At 43.8% G+C, this 23,136-nt stretch overlaps 1 long non-coding RNA gene across 9 annotated transcripts in view; it reads right to left on the bottom strand.

The window, feature by feature from the left end:
- Nucleotides 1–11,768, bottom strand: part of LOC147362740 (uncharacterized) — a 99,959-nt gene extending 88,191 nt beyond the window's left edge. For 2 of the 9 annotated variants that reach the window (XR_015135783.1, XR_015135782.1), the window contains exons 1-2: nt 11,584–11,706; nt 4,451–4,587 (exon numbers count right to left, since the gene is read on the bottom strand). This is a non-coding gene — a long non-coding RNA (uncharacterized LOC147362740). Of the gene's footprint in view, nt 1–4,450; nt 4,588–11,583 lie in introns of all 9 variants that reach the window. The other 7 variants (XR_015135785.1, XR_015135784.1, XR_015135789.1 and 4 more) reach the window with 6 other exon arrangements.
- Nucleotides 11,769–23,136: the final 11,368 nt, after the last annotated feature.

Below are 23,136 nucleotides of genomic sequence, written 5' to 3' on the forward strand. Positions count from 1 at the left end.
AATAGTATTTTAGTCATTACTCTGTGTATTTCAATACATGCACATAACATAGAATCTCCAATATTGACACTTTACCATGTCAAGTAAAATCTTAATTCCATACAGGTCCCTTTATTCACCTCACTTTTAATATATAAATAATGCATTGGAGAAGGAAATGGCAACCCACTCCAGTACTCTTGCCTGGAGAATCCCAGAGACGTGGGAGTCTGTTGGGCTGCTGTCCATGGGGTCGCACAGAGTCGGACATGACTGAAGCGACTTAGCAGCAGCAGCAGCAAGTTAATCATTTCTTCTATTAATAGATGCACTAAGCACCACATCAGATAATATCATAATTTTTGCTTCAACCAAACATAATTTTAAAAAACTCATTCTCAAAAGGAAGCCTTTTATCTCCAGATTTACATGCTTCATCATTCTTTCTTTCTTCTCTAAGCCCACCTCCTTCTTTTGTTATTTCTTTCCTGTTGAGAAAAGTTCTTTTAGCCACGCTTAAATGGAAAGTTATGACCAACCTAGATAGCATATTGAAAAGCAGAGACATTACTTTGCCAACAAAGGTCCTTCTAGTCAAGGCTATGGTTTTTCCAGTAGTCATGTATGGATGTGAGAGTTGGACTGTGAAGAAAGCTGAGTGCCAAAGAATTGATGCTTTTGAACTGTGGTGTGGGAGAAGACTCTTCAGAATCCCCTGGACTGCAAGGAGATCCAACCAGTCCATTCTGAAGGAGATCAGCCCTGGGATTTCTTTGGAAGGACTTATGCTAAAGCTGAAACTCCAATACTTTGGCCACCTCATGTGAAGAGTTGACTCATTGGAAAAGACTGATGCTGGGAGGGATTGGGGGCAGGAGGAGAAGGGGATGACAGAGGTTGAGATGGCTGGATGGCATCACCGACTTGATGGATGTGAGTCTGAGTGAACTCCGGGAGTTGGTGATGGACAGGGAAGCCTGGCGTGCTGCGATTCACGGGGTTGCAAAGAGTCGGACACGACTGAGTGACTAAACTGAACTGAATGGTTGTTCTGATAGCAACAAATTCTGTTTTCTTTCATTATATTTTGTTTTCCTTCATTCCTGCAGAATATTTTTGCCACCTATAAAATCCAGAGCAGACAGTTCTTTTCCTTCAGTCTTTGAAATATTTTGTGCTACTTCTTTCTGGCTTCCATGACTTCAGATAAAGAAGCCCCTGTTGTTTAAATTATTCCTCTATAGATCATGCATCGCTTCTCTCTAGCTTCCTAACAATGAATTACATGTTAAGTGATCCTATTTCCAAACAAAGTCACAGTCTGAAGGGGGTTAAGACCTCAACATATGAATTTGGGGAGAGAGTATAATTCAACCCATAACATTTGCAATGTCAGCCCTTTAAAGATTCCAAGATATTTAAAGATTTTTCTAAAGTATCTTATCCAAATTTTGTCATTTCCAGTGATATGGGTTGCTTGAGAACTATTTTATTCAAAAGAAACATTGATTAGTGTTGATTAACTCATTCATTCAAGAATTTATTCATTGAGTCAAATAACTTGATCTCTAACACTGTGCCAGGCAGTGGTGATAAAAAGAGTAGTTCTATATAAGTAACATTCAAAACTTTATAGTCGACCATGGGGAGGGGAAAAAGCATATAAACACACAGCTATAGTGCAAGTTCAAGCAAGATTAGATCCAGAAGAATGGTAGAAGGATGTGCTTTGGTGATTTGTAGGAGAAAAATTATTTCCCTATCAAAGTGAATCAAGAGAAGCTTTATGGAGAGGGTAGCATAAGATCACTATCTAGAAGAATAAGTAGGATTTGAACACAAGTAAGACAGGGGCTCCTTGTAGAAGGAAGAGATTGAACACAAGCAAAGAAATGGAGAAGCATTTAAGGTACACAAGGAATAGAAGGTTTGGTTTGCTGTTTTTTTCCGTGAATGTTGTTTGTGACACCAACAAATTTGAAAATTTTTGCAGAGCAGAGATAAGGTGTGAGGTGATCAGCAAGAATGAGGCAGACTTTAGAATTAATCAGACCTTGGTCTGAATCCTGGCTCCCACACGATAGCTGTGTTCTTTGCTTGCCTGAGTCAGTTTCCTCACTACGTGCTAACAGGTTACTATAGACCCATGAGAACTGAATGCAAAATACTCAGCACTCTTTCAGGTATTCCTTCTAGAGACAGGCACAAACATGCATGATTGTGTCATTTGTGTGTTTCACATGAAGTAGGGGATAGTAGGGGCTGCTGTCTACCCTTCTTCTCACCTGCCAAGCTTGTGTCCTGGTTCTAGGCTGCGTTCACCCAAGGAAGAGATGCCTACCTCTACTTAGCAAGGCACATTCCCCTGCCGAGCAATGTAAAAAATCTAGAGGGGAAATTTTTCCGATTCATATAACAAAGCAGTAAAGATCAGTCATGGCTCTGGGCAGAGAACAGGTGCGCTGTAAAGCCAAAGAGAGCATTGTTTCAATTGACTTCATAATAAAACTTGTCATGATAAAGGTCAAGGTACCTAATGATTTTTTCTAAATACCTGTGCTGCTAAGTCGCTTCAGTCGTGTCCGACTCTGTGCGACCCCATAGACGGCAGCCCACCAGGCTTCCCCATCCCTGGGATTCTCCAGGCATGAACAGTGGAGTGGGTTGCCATTTCCTTCTCCAATGCATGAAAGTGAAAAGTGAAAGTGAAGTCGCTCAGTAGTGTCCGACTCTTAGCGACCCCATGGACTGTAGCCCACCAGGCTCCTTCATCCATGCGATTTTCCAGGCAAGAGTACTGGAGTGGGGTGCCATTGCTTTCTCTGCTAAATACCTGTACATTGTCACAATTTTTTTTTTTTCTGATTAAGAATATCATGAAATCTTATATAATTTCTTTTTGGTGCAATCTTAGAATCTGAGACAAAATACAAGAAGACAACTTTGAAATCAAACCTCAGCATTCTGTGGCTGTTACCAAAAAAAAAAAGAAGATAACCACAATAAAATGTGCACAGATTTAAATATGAATAAGACATAAGATACAGAGAAGTGAGATCATTACAACTATTTGATTAGATAACTAATTACCAATAGTAATGCTCACATGATTATCTAATCTTAGTATAATTAAGGAAGTAGCTACAAAACTGTCCAGTTACACCTGCAATGCTCAAGGGATGCAAGTGGGATTCAAATATTAGTTGCAAGTTTTACTTAAGTGTATAGAAATTGCCTCCATGAAGCCTTCCTGTCTCTCTAGTCTGCCTTAATTTCTCCTACTTCTGAATTCTCATGACACCATCACATGGTGGAGAAGAGTTAAATCACCTGAAGTCCAATCCTGACTGATGGAGAAGGAAATGGCAACCCACTCCAGTATTCTTGCCTGGAGAATCCCAGGGACAGAGGAGCCTGGTGGGCTGCTGTCCATGGGGTCGCACAGAGTCGGATACAACAGAAGTGACTTAGCAGCAGCAGCAGCAATCCTGACTGAATACCTTTAAGCAGTACAACCGCATGCAAGGTATAACTTCTCAGCATCAATTATGTCTTAGATTGGGCTGCTTTAAAGACTGAATGAGATAATGTATGTAAACTACTATCCAGGAGTACCTGCCATATGATGCTCTCACAATAAATAGCACTATTAATATCACATGATACTCTTTCTTCATTAATTTCCCCCCACTACATTATGCTTGTTTCTACATCTGTGATGATCTAAACTGCCTCTAATCCTAGAATGCACAGCTATGCTGAATTTATGGTTGAAATCACGATGACAGGGCCCAGTTAACAGTTAATAGTAACAGATATTAAAGCAGACAAACATTTCGTAAGAAAAATTTGAGTCAGGGGTTATACGGATGATCAAAGACCTGGGTTATGGAAGAGCTGCAAAATGTCATACACAGATCTGTCAGCCTCTACTAATTCACTTGCCTCAGCATAAATTAATGTTTTTAATATAAGCTTAAGTTACAATGTGTATTTTCCAACAAAGATAAAGTCAAAAATAAATATGGGCAATAATTTTACCTTATGCAATATGGTCTACTGTGTAATCTTGATAGACCACAAAGAATGGAAGACAATTGCTAACCATGGTTATCTTGTACCGTTTTCAACAGTAGCAGAAACTTACATGATAAAGGCTTCCCTGGTGGTCCAGTGGTTAGGAATCTGCCTTGCAATGCAGGGGACACCATGTTGATCCCTGGTCCAGGGATGATCCCACATGCCAATGGAGCAACTAACCTGTGCAGCACAGCTACTAAGCTCATGTGCCCCAACAGCTGAAACCTGTGCACCATGGAGCCCTTGCTCCATAACAAGAGAAGCCACTGGAACCAGAAGCCCGCATGCTCCAACTGGAGAGTAGCCCCTGATCTCTGCAACTAGAGAAAGCCAGTGCCCAGCAACAAAGACTCAGCAGCCAAAAATAAATGTATTTTTAAAGGAAACATACCTGATAAGCTAGAAAAGTGATGAAACACACATCCTCTGCCCTGAAGTTTCCATTTGTAATTCACCTCCTCACAATAGGACTTAAAGGATGAATGTATCTTTCCATCTGATTTGAAGGCTAATTTATTTTGAATTTATCTGATAATAAAACAAAAAGCAATTTCAATTTTCACTCTGAACTAGTAGCTTGGATCTTCAATCTAAGACAACAATTCTTAACAGAAGCCAGTGTGGAGAGCGGTAAAGGATTAGGAGTCAGACCTATGTGAAAATCCTGGACCTACTATGTACTAATTTTATAGAGTGTAATTTTAAATTACAATGCCAGCCTGAGACACAGAGGTTACCAGGATTACATGAGATAAGGGGTGACTCGCTTAGCATGGTGCCTGGCAAGTAAGCAACTAGTAAACAATAAGGATTCTCCTGCCATGAAAATTATCAGTCACAGTGATCACATTCAGATACGTGGTGTTAAAGGCAGGCTTTAACAGCAATATAAACAAAAATAAAATCCCAAGACAATTATAAAAATGTGAGCGCCAGGAAGAAGGGCTATTTGTCTCTTTTATTCACTGCTTTATGTCCTGCACTAGAGCAGGCTCTGAACCAGAGCAAGTGCTTAATAAATATTTGTTGGATGAATTAATAACAAGCTCTAGGAGATTGCATTCCAGAGGACCCTCCAGAACTGGGAAGACATCATGGTGCTCATTTTTCCCTCCATCCTCCCAGCATGCTCTCTGCTGAGCGACTGATGGGTTTAGACACAGTTGTGAAGCACCAACACCAGTATAAAGCTTTTCAAACATGAGAATTGTCTGTACAGCAAAAGCTCTCCAGTCAAGGGTCTCTTATGTTTCTTAAGTCAGCTAAATAGAAACGACTGTAGTTCTCTTGGATAGAAAGGGATGTGAATTACCAAGAATGATAGACCTGGATACAGGATGGTTGGTCTCAGGCCTGCCATCCATGAGCTGTGTGGCCTTGAGGTCACCACAGTGACCACCCACCAGTGTAAGTCACGGGCTTATGTATGTTATTAAAAGTCCGAGATACTCCACAAGAAAGGAAAATCAAGTTATGAAACATTCTGTGAACTGGTTTCCTCCTCACACAATAGAAACAACACCCTGGTTCATTTGCACCACAGAGTTCCTGAAGAGATCAAATAAACGCCCCTGAAAATAATCACTACACAAAAATATTTTTGTTTGTCCAGGAAAATACTTAATCCTAGTAATAGCCACAGCTTATAGTAAATAGCTTTTACAACTATTCTGAAGGGGGAGACTGAACAACTAGTAAAGAAGCCAACTGGAAAAAAACAAAACTGGCTATTCAATGGCCAAAAGTTTGAAAGATATATTTCATTTTAGAATTGTAATATCATTTTAAAATTGAGTTGTTGTAGCAGCTAACTTTTTTTTTTTTTTTTTTTGGTGTTTGAGCCCTAAAAATAGTATGTAAAAAAAAAAAAAACTTTCTGCTCACTCTTTAACATATAGTAAAGAAGAAAAATAATGATGCGGGGAAGATCGGTTTATTCTGATTTTGAAATTTGTCTACAGAGGATATAAGCGTAGGCTATTTCTAATGAACTTTTGTCTCTAAAAGGAAAAATAAATAATACAGATTTCAAGGCATCTTGTGTTATCAGGGGAAAAACTAGTTGAAAAACATGCTGCATTCAAAAAATAACAAATTCTCAGCAGACCAGTAGGGTTGATCCTCCCTCTCCTCAGTATCTGCCTGCAGAGCACAGAAGGGTTCCTGCCTTCAAGGTTCTGGGGCTGGGATGCAAACAAAGTATAACAAGTGTTCCAGAAAACTGAGATTTGCTTTGTCACTGGAGAAGCAGAACACAAAATTTGGCTGATGCAGGGAGCATAACCAGGGAAAGACACCAAAACAGAAAGTTCTGGGAGCTGTTCTGAGAGGCCCAGAGTGTTTGAAAGTGAAGTCGCTCAGTCGTGTCCGACTGTTTGTGACCCCTCCCCACCCGCCATGGACTGTAGCCTGCCAAGCTCCTCCATCCACGGGATTTTCCAGGCAAGAGTACTGGAGTGGGTTGCCATTTCCTTCTCCAGGGAATCTTCCCAACCTGGGGATTGAACCTGGGTCTCCCACATTGCAGGCAGACTCTTTACTGTCTCAGCCGCCAGGGAATCCTAGAGTCTTTACATAGTGTTTATATAGGAGTGTTCAAGGATGGTCCCCAAAGTGTTTATACAGAAGTTCAAGGATAGCCCCAGAGTGGAAGGGCTAGGCTGTATATAGCGAAAGCACAGTCACCACAATCCTAAATAGCAATGATTCCTGGGTAGAAATGGGACACATTTGAATGCATGTGTATTTGCTTTTCTATGGTTTCCAAATCTATAAGAAACCAAATACTTTTGTAATGGGAAAAAAATCAAATAAAAATGGTACAGCTCAAAAATTTATCCCAATGATATTGATGAGATTTTAGTATCTTTTGGGTTTTATGTTTTTCCAGTTTCAATACTTCATCTTCCTAGGCCATAAATTAATCTTTTAGAGCCACTGTATAAAAACCCCTTCCCCCTCCAGCTCCCACTGAAGCTCCTTAAAGAATAGTTTAGGCTGCTGGGCTGTTTTTCCAGGAATTATTTAAACATTATCTAAATGTGTAGGCAACACGTTGCTGCCATCTGCTTTTAATGAAGATGATAATGATGAAGATCACAGCCTTGTGGGTGACGATTCCATGAACATGCATATGTGTTTACAAAGCTGTGGGTATTAATTTAGATCACAGCTCTGGTAGGACGAGAGCAGTGTTTTAACATCTTTTTGCTTCTGCTTTCAAGGATCTCTATTTCCAACCTAGATATGTTGTAGGTTTGAGGACTCCCCCACCCCCAATCAGGTGGCACTGTGATAAAGAACCTGCCTGCCAGTGCAAGACACATAAGAGACGCAGTTTCGATCCCTGGGTGGGGAAGATTCCCTGGAGAAGGAAATGGTTACCCACTCCAGTATTCTTGCCTGGATAATCCCTGGACAGAGGAGCCTGTTGGGCTACAGTCCATGGGGTCGCAAAGAGTCGGACATGACTGAAGTGATTTAGCACAGCACCCAATCCCACTGGGTTTAACCTTTGAATGCAATTTCAAAGAATTAAAAGTCAGTGGGGATCAAAGTAACAACTTTGTGAATCTTAGAAACTGTATAGGAACCACCAACGTAGGGTTTCTGAAAAGAGTCGGTTTGGAGACTACTACTTGGGTCTGAGGACCAGTGTGACTCCCTCACCCCATCCCTCTTCATGCTAATGGGACCTACGGGAAGGCTTTATCAGATTCTCTCATCTGGTCACAAGCTAAGAAGCTGTACTGGGACAAAAGGTCAGTGGAGTCTTATCACATTGATACAGGAAGCAGAAAGGAATTATGGAGCCTTGAGGCAAGCAGAGAGAGAGAGAATGACTCTCAGAAATCAGATGTGTAGAAATTCAAGAAAACTGCTAGAGAGAAAATCTGAAATGGCTCACTGCAATAGTCCCCCTCCTGGGGAAGAGAACAGAGTCTTTCTTGACACTGGAATAAAAGGTTGACTGTGTCTTCCTCTTCTCCCTAACTTTTGTTGCCTCTTAACCCATTGGGTCTAAAGGCCAAGACCCTGGCAGCCAGGAAGGCTGTGATTGATCATCAGTTCATTGCAGGGTCTGGATTCTGACTGCGAGCCCAGGCCGACAAGGGCCACTCCTACAATGTGGGCAGTGCAGCTCTTGTCCCCAGAGGTCCTCGGGAAGAGTCAGGACATTAGTTAAATTAGCATCACAGGTAGCATCCTAGGCCATCATTTCTTCCCCTTTTCTCATTCCGCAGTATATCATCCAAATATCACCTATGAGGATAAACAATTAATAGTAGCATAAAAAAAAAGCCTCAAATTTGAATGTGTATTCCCCATTACTTGGACTTCCCTCGTGGTTCAGACAGTAAAGTGTCTGTCTACAATGCAGGAGACCCGGGTTCGAGCCCTGGGTTGGGAAGATCCCCTGGAGAAGGAAATGGCAATCCACTCCATTACTATTGCCTGGAAAATCCCATGGACAGAGAAGCCTGGTAGGCTACAGTCTATGGGGTCGCAAAGAGTCAGACACAACAGAGCGACTTCACTTTCACTTTCCCCATTACTTTCCAAGAGAAGAAATAAGCTGAAAATCTCTCTGCTTTATAAAGTTTAGAGGACTGAATTTGAAGATCCTTGCTCCCCGTGTTTGGTAGAATAACACCCCTCCCCAACTCCAGTAAGATGTCCATATCCTAATCCTTATATTATCAATCTTCTATTGAGAGGCCAACTGTGACCTTATGATTTATGGGTGGGGGTGTGCAGGGGGAGAATCCATCTATCATACAGCTTCTTCTCTGATTTAGACAATTGCACTTGCAAAGACACACTCTCCTAGGTTACCCGGCCCTCTGAAATGCCACCTCTGTTCGGAACTGTAGGTTCAGACCTCACCTGAAGCTCTCAGTGTACAGTTTCTATGCACCAGTGGCATGGGCTCTTAGGAGGTTTCCTCACATTTATCATATTTCTCACAGGAAGCTCACCAAACCAACCTCACTGCCTGGCTTCCCCCGTGATGTTATCCAACCCCAGCAAGACACTAAGGCATATTTATTTCTGTGTATGACTGGCTATTGCTTCTACCTCTTGTTCTTGTATTACGCAGGCTTAGGAAGCTTCTCTCTTAAGGACAGTCCTTGGTTTTCCATGTTTGTCTCAGTTTAAAATTACCTTCAGCAAATTCATGTATTTCCAAAAGCTTGTGTGCTTCTGGGGACCAGTAAGAATCAATACGCCTTAGACCACATGCTTCCCCAGCAAATCTTCCTCTCTCTCAACCTCTGCATTGGCCAGGTCTTGGCTCACCTGTTCTATTTCCCTAGCAGTGAAATTTCTTTCCTCATTTTTCTATCACAAAGGCTAGGTCTCTGAGTGTTCTGGTTCTTTTCTTTTTCCCCCTCCTCCTTCTCAGCAGGCCAAGTGAAATTTAAAATGTTCTAACCTACTTTCTAAGTTGCTTCTCTTTCTTCTAAACCAGATGCTGGGCTAGCCCTGCTCAAGGGAAAACCCGGCTTGCCTTCCTTTCACTTTGCTCTTGGGCTAAGCACTCAACACCTTCAGAGGATTTCATTGTGTCCCCAGCCTGAGAGATAAAAATGCAGTCAGTTCCAGGCTGGCCAAAAATAAATGTGACCTGCCACCCAGGGGATCTCATTTCAATCATGTTGACCTTTACAGCCGAAATTTAGGATGTTATCTGTCCTAAATCTCTCTACTCCCTGAATGTCCTAGCTGTGTTCTCCTCGTAGGATGTAACACACCTGTTCTCACTAGCCGCTGTATCTTAAAAACTCAGTAAATATGTTATGCTGATATTCCTTTAGCAATCTGCATGAATCTCATGTACCCTCGTTACGCGTCTGTCCCAGGTGTTGGGGTGGTTTCCATCTGCCCTCAGGACTGGCAGGCCACTTCTCCCCACCTCCCCCAGCTGCTGCTAAGAGGAGGTCTCTCAACAATGTCCTCCAGACAGTCTTTCTCTGGGAACCATCCTGGCTCACTCTAAGAATGTGCTGATTAACGTGGCTAAAACTTAGGGGAGAAATCCAGTCTCTGGTCTAGTAACCACTAAATCATCCTCTTCATTCTTAGTTCTTCCTCTAAAAGCAATTAAATATGGTGCACATATTTCTCCCACTCATATCCGTGTTCTCAGATTTTGAGTTCTCAGTCTCTGGCTAAGAAAATCCCTCTCTCGCCCCATTTCAATGGGCACATCCTCCTTCAGTTTTTGTTTGTTTGTTTGTTTCCCACTATTCTGCTCATCTGTCTTTGAACTGACAATAAAAACATGCACTTTTTTTGCCTTTTTTTTTTTTTGAGAAAGACAAATACCACACGTATCACTTACATGTGGCACAAATGAATCTATATACAAAACACAGGCAGATTCATAGACATAACTTATGGTTGCCAAGGGTACAGGGAGGAAGCGGGATAGACTGGGAGTTTGGGATTGGTAGATGAAAACACGCTTTTTAAAAAACCAATTCTGCTCTAGTAAAACTGACCAAACTTCATGCCTGAAAACAGTCTGCTTCAGACATTCAGGATGTTCTCAAGGTTTTTCCATCTAATAGCCTTTCTGCCTCTGTCCACCAAGTTGGGGAAATCTTCCTTTTTATTTGTTCACTGATGATATGTTCAGTAATATAATATCAGCCTGTCATGGCAATACCATACACAACCTGCTCCAGCTTTCTAGGCCAACACTTAGCCTAGCAGCTCACGTGAGCAAGGACTCGGATTCTCCAGAAAGTTAACTTTCTTTCTGCATGGCACAGAGTATGATGAAATGTTTGCTGCTCCATTCCTATGACTTGCCCCTCATGCTGTCTTCCTGTCTGAAATCTCGTGAATAGAAGTATCAATCAGTAAACAGACTAGAGCTTCTACTTGGGCCTAGGCCCCAACACAAGCCTCTCAGTCTAACTAGACCTAAGTGAAGCAGCTAAACCCACCAAGAGGCCCATGTTGACATACACAAGGCATCCTAGACCGAAAAGGTGGAGCAGGGGCCTCCTCAAAATGGAACGACGACCAGCAGAGATGAGTTTAACTCACTGAAAAAGAAAATGGCTCACCCACTTGAGTCTGCCACCTGGAAGACACTGGCCTGGCAGTTGAATGCAGGGCTCAGGGCATGATTTAGGCCAACAGGATGGTCTGAGCCTCCTTTCCCTTGTTCCAGAACAAGCCCCAGAAGAGCCAGACTTCTTCAGCCATCCCAGAAGAGCCAGCCTCCCCCAGAGAGCCTGGGCGTTCCACTGCACCTTTTCTTGGGCCCCAGAAGCAAAGACTAGAACCCTTAGAGGTGCCTTGCTCCCTCACCCTCAAACACAGGCCAAAGAGTGCGAGACTCCCGTTTCCAAGTTTTGCGGCTGAGCCTTTCCTCCCCGAGCCCTGAGCGGAGGCCCCCTTTCTCAACTACAGACCAAAGGGATGGTAGCCCCAACCCCTGACCCTCTTCTTTCCTGTTGCATGGGGTTATTGTTTTTAAAACTCAAAAGGGAAAAAGAAAATACTTACTGTTTCCTGAGGCTTCTAGGGAGGAGACTGTGGACCTAAAGCGGTGGTTCCCAGCCTGAGACTTGGTGGCGCAGTATTGGCACCACCTGGGAACTTGGCAACACAAGCTTATTGGGCCCAGACCCACCAATCAGAAATCCCCAGGGGCGGGGCTAGACGTTCCATTTCACAGGCCCTCAGGTGATTCTACTGCACACCCTAATACAGAACCACTGCACTATAAACAAGGGCATATTACAGGAATCAGAATAGTTACTTCTCTACATGTGGAAAATGGCAAACATGAAGAGAAAGGAAAAAGCCCACTCCAAGACTTTCTTTTTGTGGAGAGAGAAAGAGATGCCTAGGGTGGGGTGGGGGGGAGGAGTTTATATATTTCTTCCCTTGTTGTTGCTCTTTAATGCCTAAGTAACGTCCAACTCTTTGAGACCCCACGGACTGTAGCCCACCAGGCTCCTCTGTCCATGGGATTCTCCAGGCAAGAATACTGCAGTAGGTTCCCATTGCCTTCTCTAGGAGATCTTCCCAACCCAGGCATTGAACCTGCCTCTCCTCTGGCGTTGGCAGGCAGATTCTTCATCACTGAGCCATCTGGGAAGCCCACGTTTCTTTCCTACCAAATGATTTTGCAGTAATATGAAAAAATGAGAAAGAGTCACTGAGAACCAATTCTAGATTATGGACATCAGTCTTCTCGCTGCTATCTTTCAGGGTCATTTTTCTGGAAGTCAAGCTTAGTATTTTACTTTAGCTACCTATTCCTATTAAATAAAGCCTGTTAGCTAGCATGGAAAACAAGGCCAGTCACAACTTGCCTCAGACCGTCTTTCGACCTAATTTAATCTCACGTTCAGTGCTATGCATCAAATGGAGAAAGCAGCTTGGAAGGGAAAAGAAGAGTTCCATCCTCTAGTCTCCTGTATCAGAAGCCCCCAGGAAGCAGGTTAGCAATGCAAATGTTCAAATACAACCCTTGGATTGTCTATGGAAGCCCCAGAAGTTGCCTGTGCCTTTGCACTTATCAAGGGCTTCAGATGAGTCATCTGCAGGTGTCTGTAAAGCACCTGTTGAGAAATTCTATTCCACATATTTAGTAACATGTGATTCCTGGCAGGTGCCTAGACTTTAAGCAAGCGCCTATTAATTTTGTTGTGATTTAGTTGCTAAGCTGTGTCCAACTCTCTTGGGACCCCATAGACTGTATCCTGCCAACCTCCTTTGTCCATGGATTTTCCAGGCAAGAGCACTGAAGTGGGTTGTCATTTCCTTCTCCAGGGGATTTTCCTGACCCAGGGATTGAACCTGTGCCGCCTGCATTGGCAGACGGATTCTTTTACGCTGAGCCACCAGGAAAGCCACCTATTAATTACTAAGTGGTTAATAGTCCTCATTTCTACATTCAGATATTTCCACTTTGTAAAGCCCTCTAGCCTACCTTATTGTACCATCCTAACATCTTACAGCATGAAAACATTTACTTACGTTCAACATTTAAAACACACAATAAGGACAGATAGACTTCACATCATTTTGACTGCCGTGTCTAGTACTGAAATGCCTTCAAACTTGAAAGGCAGGGACACCAGAGGCAGCACTGTACGCAGGATTCTAGACACATCAATAGAACTGCTCTCATTAAAGTCTTCATCTGGGCTCCTTTTCCAAGGAGGCCTTCCACCTCTCACTTCAGGTGGCTGCTCAGGGTTGTTCTGCCAAAGCACAGCCATGATCACTCCTTCTCTTAATTTTGCCATTAACTTGTTTTTCCCCTTCTCTGCAGAGTTTCAGAACAAACAAATTCCGTTTGCATGAATAATGCACCATCTTCCCAGGTACAAAGAGGAGCGTAAGTCTGTAGAGCCGCACAAGGAAACTTAACCAAGTTTCACTTCCAAGGCTTTGCCTGCATCAAAGGGCTTGGAGCCCAGTTGGGAAAATCTTTCTTTTCTTTGGTTAATCTTTTGAAATTCTTTCCCTTCCACTCCCAGCATTTTAAATTCCACTTCATCAAATGAAGCACATACATTTTGGTAACAGAATGGGAGTCAGAACCCTGGATTCCAGTTCTAAATTGCTACTAAGTGCTACATAAGTGGGGACAAGACATTTGGCCCCACTGAGACTCAGTTTTCCTATCAGCAAAATGGACCTGATGAGGAGGTGAATTAGGTGGTCCCTAAGACACTCGTTCCTCAGAAGGAAAGCTATATGACAAACCTAGACAGTGTATTCAAAAGCAAGGACATCATTTTGCTGACAAAGGTCCATCTAGTCAAAACTATAGTTTTTCCAGTAGTCATGTATGGATGGGAGAGCTGGACTATAAAGAAAGCTGAGTGCCAAAGAATTTATGCTTTTGAACTGTGGTGTTGGAGAAGACTCCTGAGAGTCCCTTGGACTGCCGGGAGATCAAACCAGTCAATCCTAAAGGAAATCAACCCTGAATATTCATCAGAAGGACTGATGCTGAAGCTGAAACTCCAGTACTTTGGCCACCTGAGGCAAGGAGCCGACTGATTGGAAAAGATCTTGATTCTGGGAAAGAATGAAGGCAAAAGCAGTGGCAGAGGATGAGATGGTTAGGTAGCATTAACAACTCAATGGATATTTTGAGCAAACTCCAGGAGATAGTGAAGGAGAGGGAAGTCTGTTGTATTGCAGTTCATGGGGTTGCACAGAGTTGGACATGACTTAGCAACTGAACAACAACAACAAAATCCTTCAGGTCTCGTAATGCTGATGGGGGTGTGTGCCATACTTCATCCAAATCCAGACAGTGTAAGGCACCTTGAATAAGGATGACCTTACTCCCAGGTATTTCTCTACTCTGATGGCAATTTCCTTACTGACATATTTGCAGACTCAAGATTTTAAGAGCTGAGGAAGGAAAGTGTGATGGACTCAGAGCTATTTAATAGCGTGCTGCTGCTAAGTCGCTTCAGTCACGTCCGACTCTGTGTGACCCCACAGACAGCAGCCCACCAGGCCCCGCCGTCCCTGGGATTCTCCAGGCAAGAACACTGGAGTGGGTTGCCATTTCCTCCTCCAATGCATGAAAGTGAAAAGTAAAAGTGAAGTCGCTCAGTCGTGTCCGACCCTCAGCGACCCCATGGACTGCAGCCTACAAGGCTCCTCCGTCCATGGGATTTTCCAGGCAAGGGTACTGGAGTGGGGTGCCATTGCCTTCTCTGTTTAATAGCCCGAGGAAAGGTTTTTAAGAATTGCCATTTCACATGTTGTGCAAGAGTGTTATTGAATCCTTACATTTCTCTCATTCTTATTTTAAGAGAGAATGTTGAGGCTTATTCCGGAGCTGGAAGCTCTGTGAGCCTGAGATGAAAATACAGCCATGAATTAAAGCAGCCTGGAGTCAGTGGTCACTGACCAAGTATATGAATATTTGGCTCTCTCTGCTGTTAATAGCAAATTGAAAGACAATGCATGGAAATGGTTTCATTTTACTTTACCAGGCTAAACTAATGTAGGTAATTAAGATCCACCGCCTTATTAACTTCAAATGGCTATGTAGAGAGTCACATAATTCTGTTACTGTCTAAATATCAAGGTTTATCCATATAGTAAACACAAAATTATATACAATCAAAGGTCTGGTTATCTGTTCATGTTCTATCCTTAATGATGCACATCCCTTTAGAATATTCGCGCTGTGTCCTTTGTTTCTGAAGTGTGGACAAGAGGGTCCCAGAGGTTAATGACATACGAGTCTCCCAACGAACCAGTGACAAAGACAGGTCTCAAAGAAGAAGCTCTCATGGTAGATTAGTGCTCTTTGAAATTAGTCATTGAGGGGATTCATTTTTATTAGGAGAAATTCTTTCAATTTTATTGTTCATGGTCCATTGAGCCATCTGGGATCAAGGGCATTTTGGACATTGGGCAGTGGTGGAGTGGGGATGAAAAGAAGGGAGATTGCTTCTCAAATGGACTCAAATGCTATTTATGTTTCATAATTTGCCAATAAGGTAAGCTAAACCCCAGCCCCGTCCCTCTCAAAAAGGTTACTTAAAAAAGCACACTTTAGAAATAATCTAATTCTGAAAATGTGTTGTCCTGGGTTTATGGGGCTCTAAACAATTTGTCATACAGGGCACAGTAAGCACAGCCCCATCGAGGATGCTAAGGCCTGGCTAACCCCAGAGTGAAATTCAAGAGTCCAATAATTCAGAGGAGCTGCCAAGAGGAACCAGGAAAGTAAAGGGCCAGGAAGTCAAGTACAAGCTGTGTCCTAAGGGTGCCCAGCATCAAGCGGGAGAAACTCACTTCAGCCACCAATTGTGAGGACTGTGCTTCAGCCAATAACAGGGGACAAAGTCCAGGTAGTGGAAGCCAGGTAGATCCAGCAGAACATGAGAAACGTGAACAAATCATCACTGGGACCAGGTCGGGAATATCCATGGTTTATTGACAAACTCCTGGCCCTTGGGGTTTGCCACATGACTAAACAGATAAATGGACGCTGGCAGATTATCTATGGGAATAGCGTTTCTTTTTCTTCCTTTTCACAAAAATATGACAAATCATGTCACAATGTTGGCAGGAGTGAGAATCACTGGGGAATCCCCAGGGGGACCTCCTCAGAAAGCGATCAGTAGAATCATCCTCTTGAGAAAGAAGATCTGATGAGACCCTTTGTGTTTTCAAGTTAAGAGAAAGCTCACCCCCAGCAAGGGAAAGGAAGGGGGAGATCTGGGTTCCTAAAGTAACAAACAATTGCCTGAACATGTTTTACCTCCAACACTTGGAGAGGTGGCTGTGCTTAAAAACTCCACCTCAAAATGTTTGTTTTCTGACCTTAGAGGCCAGCACAAAACACTAGCTGTGGACCCATCTTTGTCGTGGGTCAGCCTTCTGAGCCCCTGTCCTGACAGCTCAACATTTCTGCTGGAGAGACCCTGCCTCCTCACTATGCTGCATTCCTGATGTCCTTGTCAATAAGTGGCAGCATGACCACTGGTCTACCTCAGCCCAGATCTTTGCTGAGTATCCTTTCAATCAAATTTTGTTACTAATGTGGCTGTTGCCTCTTCCCTGAGCACAGCACAGGGGAGTGGGCAGCCCCACGCTGAAGATTCACTGCAGCGGAGAATGACAGCGTCCTGGGTCTGTAGCCACTGTGGGAGGGGGACTTGGAGCAGTTACTTGTGCAAGGATGCAACTCACCAAGGTCACCTCCTCCTCAGCCACCGGCATCTCCTCTGCCAATTAGAGAACGCCCTTCCCCTCCCATCCTCGGGAGTACTGCAAGACCCAGTACTCGGAGGAGGAGGAAGATTGTATAGAGGAGGACTGACTGTCAGAGCTGCTACTCATTATCCCTGGGAAATAGGAGTGGGGCTGGGGGTGGGGGGAGAGAGCATTTGTATTCTAGAGACAGAAGCTTCATAGTAAGCGCACTCCATTACCATGGGGGCCTCCCTGTTTCAGAATGAACAAATAAATGAATCGATGGATGGATGAATTACAAGAGAGTTGTCTTGCTTTAGAAGCACCAGCAGGACACACAGGTCTTGACTTTAGCCACTCCTATTTCTGCAAGAAGTGACTTTGGAAGCCTTGACTAAGACCTCAGAAAAGTTTGATCAGACGCAACATGATTGACTGACATGAATGACATGAGTCATTCCCTAGGGATGCGGAAAGTCAGTCCTAGAACCCATCGTCAGTAAGAGGCTTATCCAAGCTCTTCTGTGTTACCGATGCCAGAACTCGATGCTGAAAGCAGTGTTTGGCAGCTATTTGGAAAGCCATCTTGTGTGGAGAGCATGTCCTGGCTTGGCCAGCAGGAGACTCAAGTTCAAAGCACAGCCCCACTTACGACCCGTGAGAACTCAACAGGAAAGCGAGAAGATTTGTCTCTTGCACTTTTAATTCTCAAAACCGAGCGCAGTGTTGTTGTTGTTAGTTGCTCAGTCATGTCTGACTCTTTGCGACCTCGTGGATTGTAGCTCACCAGGCTCCTCTGTCCATGGGATTCTCTAGGCATGAATACTGGAGTGAGTAGCCATGCCCTCCTCCAGGGGCTCTTCCTGACCCAGGGAATAAACCCAGGTCTCCCCATTGCAGGCATATTCTTTACTGTCCAAGCCACCAGGGAAGCCCCTGGTGTAGGAACTCAATAAAGCAAAGAGGAGGGAAGAGAGAAACAGGGACAGGGGGGAAGCTGCTGGCCTCCCTCATGAACTCGCTATGGTGAGCCCTCAGGGAGAAACCAGGTAAGATGTTTTGTGGATCAAACATTGCTAGGTAAGTTTTGTGGGACAAAAGTTAGCCTCTAAACACCACACTTGGAAGTTTAGTTAAAAGTCTGGCAGTCTCGTTTTCAAAAGGCAAGGGTACTTGGTGAAGGTGCAAAACAGTAGCAGCTGCTATTGCCACAGTTCTGTTTTCAGCTCCACCACGTCGCCGTTGGCCAAAAGCACACACCTCTGAGTCATCTCTGAGTTCAAAGCATTCAGCAAACAATGTCAAGGCAGAGCCACTGGAAACAGGCACCTGATTTCCATGATAAATACGGCAATGCTGTATTAGCTAAGGAGTCACTTTCTGCATTGCCAGAGGGGCATATCAGTTCAGTGTCTCGGTCGTGTCTGACTCTTTGTGACCCCATGGACTACAGCATGCCAGGCCTCCCTGTCCATCACCAACTCCCAGACCTTACCCAAACTCATGTCCATTGAGTCCGTGATGCCCTCCAACCATCTCATCCTCTGTCATTCCCTTCTCCTCCCGCCTTCAATCTTTCCCAGCATCAGGGTCTTTTCAAATGAGTCAGTTCTTCACATCAGGTGGCCAAAATATTGGAGTTTCAGCTTCAGCATCAGTCCTTCCAATGAACACTCAGGACTGATTTCCTTTAGGATGGACTGGTTGGATCTCCTTGCAGTCCAAGGGACTCTCAAGAGTCTTCTCCAACACCACAGTTCAAAAACATCAATTCTTCAGCACTCAGCTTTCTTTATAGTCCAACTCTCACATCCATACATGACTACTGGAAAAATCAAAGCTTTGATTAGACAGACCTTTGTTGGCAAAGTAATGTCTCTGCTTTTTAATATGCTATCTATGTCGGTCATTACTTTTCTTCCAAAGAGCACACAAATTGGAACAGAATGAAACCTTGGCGGAGTCACCCCAAAGGAATGGAGATATCAGAAGTCATCCCAGCTGGTTTAAAATTGAACTGTTTCAAAACCAACTCATAACTGATGCCAAAAGAATAGTGTACCCATTAAAATATGGCATGAGTAAAGATTTACAAAATAAAAGTTTAACAGTATCTCCTGGAAGGATCCACCCAGGAGTTTTCTGTATGGAACAAGACCCAGTTTATATAGCTGATGTGCTTGGTCACAAACCCCCTCCTTTGGAACATGAAGGGTTGGTTCCCCTGGGGCCAACTCTACCGAGACTCTACCGAGAAGTAAACACCAACACATGTTCACAGGCCCCTGTTTACACTCTGTCAGGAATAAATGTAGCTGGTGGCAGAGGAAGGCCATCTGGGATGGCATCATGATTGGATGGGAGGGACAAGGAGATATGGGGCTGGCAGTGGGATGTGATACCAAGCCAGGGAGACCAATGCCTAGCTATACTCAGGGCTAAAGAGCATCTTTAAAGAGAAACACATTCTTAACCATTTGTTGGGTTTTCAGCAATATACTTGGGTGGACAAGAAAACAGGTTCTACAGCCAGACTCTACCTAAGTTCCAACCACGACTTTGTTTTTCTAGCTTCAAATCTGGCTGAGTCATGAAACTTCTCAATGGATAGGGGTAGATGATACAATCTACCTTGTCAGCTTGTTGAGAAGGCCCTGGGCTGGTCACAGCCACAGATCAAGTGCTTGGTAATCATCTGCTCTGTTGAAGGCTTCCCACTGGTGTGCCCAGGTCAAACGCTTGAATCAAAGTCAAATAACTGTGGCAAAAAAGTGATAGGCATGTTCGCAAACAATATATCCTTCGGCCACAGGTATCTCAGTCTTCACCAACAAGAACTATAAGGAAAAAGTGTTTTCTGTATGACAGACATGAAAACTGAGGTCATAACTGGTGTTCAAAGTGTCACAGCTGATAAAGATGCCAGTCTAGAGTCCACGGAGACCTGCTTCTTGGAAAACAGCACAAACAAGGGCTGTGTTTGTAAACATAGATCTTACCACAGCCCGAAGGATCTGTGCAGACAACATGGTAGTGTTTTTTTGTTTTTGCCACACCATGTGGCATGTGGGATCTCAGTTCCCTGACCAAGTATCAAACCCAAGTCCCCTGCATTGGAAGCATGAGGTCTTAATCACTAGACCACCAGAGAAATCCCAACGTGGTTGTTTTTGAAGGAGATATTAGTCTGATTCCAACAGCAGCAGGAAATACAGTCGGTTCTCTGTATCCACAGATGCTGTACTACACCATCTTATATAAGGAGCTCAAGCATCTAAAGATTTTGGGATCCTCACAGATTTCTGAAACCAATCCCCCTGGTTACCGAGGGACAACTACAGTCAGCAGCTGTAGATAGGACATTCTCCTAAAACTACAGAGGCAGATCACCAGCTACAAGTGGGGACCTCTGAGGCAGAGGCATTTAAAAATGCTGCTCCTAATCTTTAATGAAAGATACAAGCTGAAAATTCAAAGATCCTGTTTAAAAATGTCCTTTAGGTTTTGCCCAGCTGAGCAAGGAAAACATGTAACCCAAAACCTGGGAATATCTGGGGAATGTTAGATTTTGGCTGCAAACCAGGAAAAAAAGGGATACGGTCTTTGAGAAAGGTCTGATGAGTCTCTCAACTCCTGACCCACCAGGAGCTATGCCTAGCAAGGGTCCTCTCCTCCATCCTAGATGGAGATCAGCAGAGACGACCTCTGGAAGTTTGAGGAAGGGGAAGCACCATGTGGCCCGATTCATCCCTAACCATCAACTATATGCCTCAACAATCTCTCTGGAGAAGCTCTCTGTCTATGGTGCTAAAGGGAGAAGATATTTTTTCCATGTCTTATAGACCTGCTTCCTTGCTGATACAGGGAATCCCACCTCCTGGCCCTCAACTCTGCTGGACAGGCACTAATGATTTTATGCTTTCATTTTACTTCTTTGAATAGGAGGAAGATGATCATCAATAATGTATATGAATGCGTTTTGTAACAAACAAAAATAAAGCATTATACAAAAGTGTATAAGAGAACTTCGCTGGTGGTCCAGTGGTTTAGAATTCACCTTGCAATGTAGGGGATGTGGGTTCGATCCCTGGTTGGGGAACTAAGATCTCACACGCCATGGAGCAACTAAGCCTGCACACAACAACTAGAGAGTCCATAGGCCACAACGAAAGACCCCACGTGAGGCAACAAAGATCCTGCATACTGCAACTCAGACCTAGTCAATTGAAATAAAAAAAGAATAAATAAATAAAATAAAATGCTCTAAAAATGTATAAGGAATGATTATAAAGATAAAGGTTATGAAGCAAAGGAAAAAACCCTAAATTTTAATAACAGAAGAGTAGGTAATGAACTATGGCTTATCTACATGATAGAGGGCTATGCTAAGTCACTTCAGTCGTGTCCGACTCTGTGCGACCCCATAGACGGCAGCCCACCAGGCTCCCCCGTGCCTGGGATTCTCCAGGCAAGAAGAGGGCTAGACGGCCATTAAAAGTCATTTTATGGTGAACTTTTTAAGGTGAAAGAAACTGTTCATGGGCTAACGCTATCTGAAAATCATACACTGCACATTTACAGTTAAGTTAGATGGATAGACGGAGATATGGATGGATGGATGGAAATGGAATGAATGAGAAGGAAAGGGAATGGGAGAAAATGATAACAACAAATAAATATATAAACAGGATTTATCTCAGAATGGGTGTACCAAAGCTGAGCTTTATTTTCTCTTTTATTTTTATTTCTTTCATTCTACATTGCTTTTTGTTCTGAAAGCAATTCAAGGTTGTTTACAGCATACATACAAGATAAGATTAAGTTTGAGGAAATGCAAGCAGGTGAGGAATAAATATAAGGAAGATAAGTTACAGCCAGCAGGGTGGCTGGTATGTGGGATGAATTCTGTGAAGCTCTACACAGTAGATAGAGATGGACCACACATTCACCCTTGAGTTTTCCAGCCACCAACACGAGAGGGAGACTCGAGAGGTGGTATGACTTCTACTTCATTTGGAGGACAATGAAGCATTCCCAAGAAAATAAAGCAAAATGATTCAATTTAAGAAAACAGGAGAGAAAGTTCTCCTATGTTCTCTGCTCAGCAGGACACTGTGAACACTGGTAAATGGTGGGGCGAAGTTTGTCATCCTCTGTGACCCAGTGAGTCACCTCCAGGGGATCCAAGAAGCCTTTATGTTATCTGAGGGCGCAGTGCCAAAGTAAACATAACAGCTGCTTTGGATGGAGGGTCACTATTACTATAATTCCAGGCTTGGTGCTGACTGCTACAAACTGTCTCATGAATCCTCACACAGGACCGTCCTCATTCCTCACAGACCTGGAAACACTTTAGAGAATAACTCAGACTCAACAAGCAGGCAAAGGGCAGGGTCATAATTCTGATTCTCCACCCACAACACAGTTCACCATGATGCTGTCTGCTGCGCTGTGCATAGTCGCTCAGTCGTGTCTGACTCTTTGCGACCCCGTGGACTGCAGCCCGCCAGGCTCCTCTGTCCATGGGATTCTCCAGACAAGAATACTGGAGTGGGTTGCCATACCCTCTTCCATGGGATCTTCCTAACCCAGGGATCAAACCCAGGTCTCCAGCACTGCAGGCAGATTCTTTACCATCTGAGCCACCAGGGAAGCCCATCATCACATTCTATTGCTCTTCAATCCAGAACAAAAAGCAAGGCTCCATACACGGCAGTGGCACAATACCAACATAAGGCTCAGTGGAAAGTCCCTAGAAGGGATCACACTTCTCCTTTTAGTATCTCCAAGTTTTAGCCAATGATTAGGCTTACTCTTTTAATTGTCCAACCTCTTGGATTCCCTGCACCATGTCTCAAGCCTTCCTGACTTAACACTGCTCCTAATGGACTTGCAGAGTTCGTGAGGCATCTCTTTCTCTCTACCTGACAAGGGACCTCCCTTGGAATGCAGAAAACCACCTTGGTTTCTAAATAAGCTCCTCCTTATCCTGCATCTTCTACAGTTCAAATATAAAGCCCATCAATAAACTCTTTCAAGGAGGTGCATCTTCATAATGAAATTAAATCAACTGTGAATACATCGGAGAAGGCAATGGCTCCCCACTCCAGTACTCTTGCCTGGAGAATCCCACGGATGGAGGGGCCTGGTGGGCTGCAGTCCATGGGGTCGCTAGGAGTTGGACACTACTGAGCGACTTCACTTTCACTTTTCACTTTCATGCATTGGAGAAGGAAATGGCAACCCATTCCAGTGTTCTTGCCTGGAGAATCCCAGGGACGGGGGAGCCTGGTGGGCTGCCCTCTGTGGGGTCGCACAGAGTTGGACACGACTGAAGCGACTTAGCAGCAGCAGCAGTGAATACATCAC

The sequence above is a fragment of the Bos grunniens genome, chromosome 11 (genome assembly GCF_055505025.1).
Source record: "Bos grunniens cultivar Pamir isolate PY7600 chromosome 11, Bosgru_T2T1.0, whole genome shotgun sequence".
In the NCBI taxonomy this organism is placed as follows: domain Eukaryota; kingdom Metazoa; phylum Chordata; class Mammalia; order Artiodactyla; family Bovidae; genus Bos; species Bos grunniens.